This window comes from Anomaloglossus baeobatrachus, unplaced genomic scaffold (genome assembly GCF_048569485.1).
Source record: "Anomaloglossus baeobatrachus isolate aAnoBae1 unplaced genomic scaffold, aAnoBae1.hap1 Scaffold_3095, whole genome shotgun sequence".
NCBI lineage: Eukaryota > Metazoa > Chordata > Amphibia > Anura > Aromobatidae > Anomaloglossus > Anomaloglossus baeobatrachus.
In genome coordinates, this window is record NW_027442508.1 from 92789 (window position 1) to 100786 (window position 7998).

Here is a 7998-nt window from a genome sequence, read left to right on the forward strand (position 1 = left end):
CAAAGTATGGTCACATCAGATACGGATTTAAAATTTCTTTTTGTTCATTCATTCATTTTGTTAATTGATAAAAAATAGTCTATTAATACTTCTATTCTTATTAATTTGAAGTATTTTTACCCCACAACTTTATTTGCTCTAAGGCTCTGTTCACACTAGAAAAAGGATTTTTCACAAGAATTTTTTTTGAGTCTGAAAGGTTAGCACACATGCGGTCAAAAAACGCACCAATACTGCACCGACCACCACTTGCGTTTTTACTGCGCGTTTGTGATGCGTTTTTTTCCGCAGCTTGGTCTCTGCAGTTTTTTACCATTATCTATGGCAAAAAACGCAGGTACCTGCAGAAAAGAAGTGACATTCTCATTCTTTTTCTCAAGAAATTCTGCAGAAAGAATATTCTTGAGAAACAAAAACGCAGTGTGCGCACAGCTTTTTATTTTTTCCCAATAGGTTTTGCTGGGGAATGTCTGCAGAAAAGTTACAACCATTTTCTCAAAGAAATTTCTGCAGCAAAAACGAAAATAAAAAACGCGGGTAAAAACGCAGTGTGTGAACTAAGACTTATACATCTATCACAACAATCAATGCTGTAATTTGGCGTGTTGTTCACCTAAAGTTGAATTAATCTAATTTTTAAGACCTTCTAAGGACCAATGATTTTTATAGAACCATGACCACAAACAACAACGCCCAGAGACGTTTGCAAAAGAATAAACTGGAAAGCATGGCAGTAGCACACGTGTTGACTCCATGAGTAGATCTTTATATCATCTCCATCAATCTGCCTCAGGCATAACTGTAAAGGGAACGTGTTTGTCATCAGCTGGGCAACGCACTCACTGCCTTCTCTAGTTTCAGGATGTGCGTTATTTGCAATAACAGATTATGAGTGCAGAGCAGCAGAACAGCAGAAAACAAGTGCTCGCTCCATCACAATTGAAACATGATGTCCTTACCATGGTTCTGATCCAAAGCCATACCAGGCCAACTGCAAGATCTGAAAACCAAGGCCCAGCAGAATGGTGTTCTTGTTTCCAATTGACCGCATAAGTAGACTTAACACAATTGTCTGCAAAAACAACCACAAGAAAATGATATAGGACACATACAGGACTGAAAGATGAAAATCTACTTGTTTATATACTAGCAAACAGAGGGCATAGTCCAGATCATCAGAAGCCAGCTTTCAGTACAATGGCAATTCCTCCTGTATATAAATGAAAGATGGAAAATTGGGCATTACCTTTCTTTCTCTCAATACCATGAGCCCACAGTAGTGTCAGATTGTGTGGACACACCCGAACAATGAGAATAAGAACACAGTTTTCGGTTTATTCATACATTTCCAGGAGGAAAAGCACAAGGCAGTTCTGAGAAGCCTTAGCAGCAATAATTCATAGGAAATGGAAATGTTTAAGATTCTCTCTAAAAACTGGGCATAGTTGAACACATTACAGTCTTAAGGGGATTTTTCATTTCAATAAAACCTCTGTCCCCAGGAGCAGTTTGTAAGAAAATAAATGCTTTCTTAGGCTACTTTCACACTTCAGTCGTTTCAATTCCATCAGGTGAGTCGTTGCGACGGATCCGTCGTATCCGTTACATCTGTTGTGCGTCCGTTTTACGACGGATCCATCATGATCCGTTTGTTTTTGGGACAGCCCAATGGGAGTGCCGGCCATTTTGGTGACCCATTACTGTGTTTTCATAGGCCATCTGTGACAGTTTGTAGAGAAAGGGGCAGAATAAATGTTATAGCTAAAATTGTGTGTGGATTATTCCTATCAAGCCTATCCTTGCAATGCGATTGTGTACATACTGGGCATGCTCAGTAGCAAATATCGGAATCCAGCACCATAGACAACCACTATACCTCTTGACGGATTGTGACGGAATTCTGCGCAGTGAGGTTTTTTTTGACGCTTCAAAAAAACGTTAGTGTCAGTTCCTTCCGCCCGACGGTCAGTCATTCCATGACTGATCCGCCGCGCAGCGGATGCAACAAAAGGCCATCAGTCACAATCAGTCATTAATACAAGACTATGGGGAAAAAACTGAATGCTGCAAAATATTTTACAGGATACCATATTTTCTCAAGGCAACGGATTGTGACTGATGCAAAAAGACTGAAGTGTGAAAGTAGCCTTACCCTCCTTGGGTCCAACCAGGAGTTTGATACAATTCGTGAACTGAGGCTCAGCCAATGTAGATGGATAAGCCACAAGTGCAGTGATTAGCTGCAGTGCTGTCATCATGACATTAGTACTACCGAAAATGAGAGCAGCGGTGGAGACTCCGAGGTGGACCAGGGAAAGAAGAGAAAAGCATGGTTTGTGGTTTTGTTTTTGCTTTTTAAACAAACTGCACTTGATGGCACAGTACGTAAACATTATCAGAGGCTTAAAGTATATCTAACCTTAACCTAAAAAACAGTTAATACTAGTAATGTTTCTCGTTCTGATGACCCCCGACTGTAAAAATGTCATTAGGCCATTGATCGCAAGTAGACATGTATATTAATTGAACCAAACCTGCATATAAAAGTGATACATGTATATATCCTACCTGAGCAACAATGGATAAAATTCCCAAAACAGCAATGAAGGCAGCCACACTTTCTGATGAAAATTTCATAATCTTCAGGCGGAAAAAAAAAATAGAAACTGAGTAAACATGACTAATTGGAAAGCTATAACGTATTCTTCATGCGGGTGCTGCTCACCTGTCTGAGGTACAGGAAGAAGCTGGAATACTGTCCAGCCTCCGGGAGGTAGGAGAGGAACACTGTGATACAGATGAGCAATACGATGGAATCCTGGCCCACCTTCTTCAGAGACTGGGAAGAAGAGGCAAATTGTAACATTTTAAACTATACAAATGTTGTAGACACAACCATAAAATAAATACAGACCCCACCACTAGAGCAGACCGCGTTACAGTAAAGAAAGCATAGCTGAAAAAACTGCCAGATTGGTGGAAGAGATGAGAAGTAACATAAGAAAGCCATGTAGGAACATGTCACCAGGTACAACACTATCGGAGCTGAACTACGATACGATACGATGCGATACACTTTATTGATCCCGTGGGAAATTATGGTATCACAGCAGCACAACTTAAATAATAACATGAATTACTTAATTGACAAGATGGTAGAGTTGACAGAAGAACATACATTAGATTAGGTCATACACAGCGGGTGAACTGAGAAGTAGAAGAAATAAAGTAGACATTCACCTTGATGATGTAACACTAATGTTGCTGTACATTCCCATAGCAGTTGGCACAAATGATTTCCTATATTTTTCCTTCTTACACCTCAGAAGGATTAGCCGGTTACTGACGGTCTCTTCTGTCTCATGAATAGCTCATATAATGGATGTGCATTATTATTCATAATCGCCATAAACTTTTTCATAGTTCTTCTCTCCACTACCTCCTCAAAAGTCCAGATTGCAGCCAGCAGTGGAGCTCGCCTTCTTGATAAGCTTATTCAGCTTATTAGCATCAGAGACCCGCACACTACTACCCCAGCATATGAACTAACGGGCACAATTAAAGTAGTCGTCTCCTTTTCTATCCCCAGAACACCGCTTCCCAGCTTTTTGATTGCCAGGGATGGGGGACAGTGCGCTCCAGAAAACTGACATTTTGGACTAGCGGCATGGTTGATGTCCCCAAATTGTGTCCTCCACAGCTGCTTCACTGGTTTCAGAGCAATGACTACAGGCTGTATAGAAATAAGCTTGCAAGTGCACACTCCTTGCCTTGGAGACGGACCACTTCTGATAGACTACAGAAGTGGCCGCAACCTAAACCATGAGCAGTGATCTATAGAACAAAAACCCTCAACTCTTGAGAATCTTGATAACAAGTGCAATGTTTGTTTTTACAAGCACTTTGCAATGTTATCTCATTATAATCATGAAAATATGCCCTTCATCACATATGTAACCTGACACTTTGCTTGACACTATTTCGGCCAGCATAAAACATTTGCTGCTCTAGTTCAGTGTGAATAACGGTCTGATCCCGTGACATTTTGCTTGTATAGGTTTCTAGCGTAAAAGCAGAATGCATCACTTAAAATGTGGCTGTCAGTTTTGCAGTCAATGGCAAATATCACGCAAGCAAAAATAGGCTGACCATGCGTACACTAAACCGAGCAAACAAGACCAGCTCAGAAAAATGTACAGGAAATGCTGAAATAGCTCATTTTTGGCAGAACACTTGTGTGTACCGGTCACCTAACTATATCCTTTGTAAGGATCTGCCACGATTCTCAGAAGTGAACAGAGCGACCCCTAACCACCTCTATTCATTCTGCTCTTAGATATTGAGGCCAGAGACAGGGAGAGGTGTGGGTCCCACAAGTGATACCTGTATGCATCTGTAAGATATTAACAGGTACATTAGGTTGGAAAAATGACTATGTAACAAGTATCCAAAACAGAAAAAAACAACAACACCCCTTTAATAGGAGCTGTGCAGGACTAACACACTCATGGCTTACCCTTAGAACAGACCAACATGATCTCGATAGGGGCCCAAGGCTCAATCAGTTGATATCTGCTGTGGCAGAGGGCAGAAATGTGGCTACGGCACATTTACATTTATCTCCCATTAAAGTTAATTTATTTTTATACCGCACTACTCTGCCTCAGCCACATCAATTTGTTAGTCCTGGACAACCCCCCCCCCCCCATTTAGCGATAGTCCCTTTAACCCCTTCAGCCCCCGGGCACTTTCCGTTTTTGCGTTTTTGTTTTTTGCTCCTTTTCTTCCAAGAGCCGTAACTTTTTTATTATTCCGTCAATCTTGCCATATGAGGGCTTGTTTTTTGCGGGACGAGTTGTACTTTTAAATGAAATCATAAGTTTTACCATATAGTGTACTGGAAAACGGCAAAAAAATTCCAAGTGCGGAAAAATTGCAAAAAAAGTGGGATCGTACAATAGTTTTTGGGATATTTTATTCACGGTGTTCACTATATGGTAAAACTGATGTCTGGGTGTGATGCCTCAGGTCGGTGCGAGTTTGTAGACACCAAACATGTATAGGTTTACTTGTATCTAAGGGGTTAAAAAAAATTCACAAGTTTGTCCAATAAAAGTGGCGCACGTTTTGCGCCATTTTCCGAAACACGTAGAGTTCTTATTTTTTGGGATCTATGGCTCAGTGATGGCTTATTTTTTGCGTCTCGAGCTGACGTTTATAATGGTACCATTTTTGCGCAGATGCTACGTTTTGATCGCCTGTTATTGCATTTTGCGCAAAACTTGCGGCGACCAAAAAACGTAATTTTGGCGTTTGGAATTTTTTTGCCACTACGCCGTTTACCAATCAGAATAATTGATTTTATATTTTGATAGATCGGGCATTTCTGAACGCGGCGATACCAAATATGTGTATATTTATTTATTTTTTAACCCTTTAATTTTCAATGGGGGGAAAGGGGGGGTGATTTGAACTTTTAGGTTTTTTGTTTTTTTTTTTATTTTTTAAAAAACTTTTTTTTTTTACTTTTTTTTTTTATTTTACTAGTCCCCCTAGGGGGCTATAGCAATCAGCAATCCGATCGCTGATCGCTATCTGCTGATCACAGCAATATCGCTGTAATCAGCAGATTCACTCACTTTGGTTTTCCCTCTGCTCTCGGCCGAGGGAAAATGAAAGTGAAAGATCATAGCAGCAGGCGTCATCACATGACCCTGTGCTACGATGGCAACCACCGATAGTCACGTGATAACACACGTGACTTCCGGTGGGGGCGGCGGTAAGTAACAAACATGGCCGTGCGCATTTAAATCTTGCTGCCAGACTTTGGCAGCAAGATTTAAGGGGTTAATGGCCGCGGGTGGAAGCGATTCCACCCGCGGCTAGCAGGCACACATGTCAGCTGTTGAAAACAGCTGATGTGTGCCGATCCACGCCGCCTGCCCGCGGCAGGGGGCGGGGCTTAACGGGACACGATCCTGGACGGATAGATCCGTCCAAGGTCGTGAAGGGGTTAAAGGGGTATTTTGGCTGTGTTCACTTCTGCATCAGGAGGCAAGTGAAGTCACGTCTGCTGAATAGGTGAGGTTTACTATTCCTGGTGAGCGTGCACGGGACACGACAGGCATCGACAAGCGTGACATCACCTGGGGAAGTGAGAGGACTACAAGTCAATGCAGAGTGCCACTAGAGCTTTGCACTCAGCATAATGCACCCAAACATTGTCCACTACCCGACATCAGCTGATCTCAGGTAAAAGTAGGCCTGAGTATGAGATCAACACAATGAATGATTACACTCTGTCAGATATAGCACTGCTAGAAGAGTTATGGGACCTTTTGTGGATTACATAGAACCTAGAGGGGTGTTTGGGGGGGTGAATAAAGTGGTGAAAAGAGGATGCTTTTTCATCTTTTTTGGCTGTTTCTATTTACATTCCCTTACAGATTAGTAACGGGGGTCTCAGAAGCCTGCAAGCACTAAGCTAGAGCTTAGAAGCAGCTGTGGGCTGTTATTAACTCCATATTACCCCAATTGTCACCACAATGGGGCAATGTGAAGAGCTGGGCCCAGCGCCAGAATTGCCCCAGAGCTTCTGGGGCGGCTGTGGGCTGCTATTGTTAGGCTGGAAAGGGACAAAATAACTATGGCCCTTCCCACCTTAATAATATCAGCCCCCAGTTGTCTACTGAACCGCTGGTTTTAGAAAAATGAGGATGACCCCAAGTCAATCGGTTCTTTTTTGTTTGTTTTTTTAAATAAAATTAAAAGTAAAAAATGCGTGGGATCCCCTTTATTGTTCATAACCAGCCAAGGTACAGCAGTCAACTGAGGGTTGCAGCCTGCAGCTGTTCCTGTGCTGGATATAAAACAATGGAGGATCCCACATTTTTTATCCCCCCCCCCCCCCAAAAAAAACAAACAAAAAGAAAAAAAAAACTAAACCAGCTGGCCAAGCTATCTATCCCTCTACCAGGGTATTCTGTTATTTCTTATCTATTCTACATGTTCTATCTACTCTATTTTTACTATAAAAACAGGAGAAACACGAGTATAATGCTTGAAAAATGATTTTATTGATAACAGTGGCAATTAAAAAACCCCCAAGCGGGGTAGGGAAATAAGAAAAAGAAGTGAAATGGAGAGGACCAGGAAAAATGGTTTAAGAGCCAATCAGGGGTAACAGTATGTCCGGCAAATACAGGGACAATAAATACAAATAATTGCACAATGCCCAAGTACAAGATTAAACAAGGGGGACGGACAACGTTGATATAAATAACAAATATAATAAATATAAAGTGCCTGAGAGTATGTAAACATAGACTGAATGTGCGTGCCGGAGCTAAAGTGCTAATAGTATATCCGGCGCCTCCAAATAAGGTGCACACTTCAATAATCAAACCAGTCTCAAGGCACAAAACATCATGAAAAAAGATCAGCAAACCATGAGTCCTGGATCCCAGAGAAAACACCTACGTACGTTTCACAAGAGTGAGGTAACCACCAGCTTCATCAGGGTGAGAAAGAAAAGTGATCCCAGGATGCGAAATGCCCTGTTTTAAACCCTCCTTTGAATACCATAATAGTGGCCAGCTGAGCATATTACTCAGACATTGCTGAAGGCGGCGCGTGCGCACAAGGTCCCCCCCCTCCCCATCCACCGGATCCAGCCGTCCGGACATAGTGCGCACGCGTGGGCGGCACGGCAACAGCCATGACGCCCGCGCATGCGCAGAGGCCCAAAGGACTTTTTCATTTTTCCTTCCCTGGATGTGTTATTGATATTATGGTATTCAAAGGAGGGTTTAAAACAGGGCATTTCGCATCCTGGGATCACTTTTCTTTCTCACCCTGATGAAGCTGGTGGTTACCTCACTCTTGTGAAACGTACGTAGGTGTTTTCTCTGGGATCCAGGACTCATGGTTTGCTGATCTTTTTTCATGATGTTTTGTGCCTTGTGAGACTGGTTTGATTATTGAAGTGTGCACCTTATT

At 42.1% G+C, this 7998-nt stretch overlaps 1 long non-coding RNA gene across 1 annotated transcript; it reads right to left on the minus strand.

The window, feature by feature from the left end:
- Positions 1 to 964: 964 nt before the first annotated feature.
- Positions 965 to 2833, minus strand: LOC142268746 (uncharacterized). Its single transcript, XR_012734367.1, has 3 exons — positions 2726 to 2833; positions 2569 to 2640; positions 965 to 1072 (listed from the first exon to the last, which is right to left on the minus strand). It is a non-coding gene; the product is annotated as an uncharacterized LOC142268746 (long non-coding RNA).
- Between the last annotated feature and the right edge of the window lie 5165 nt (positions 2834 to 7998).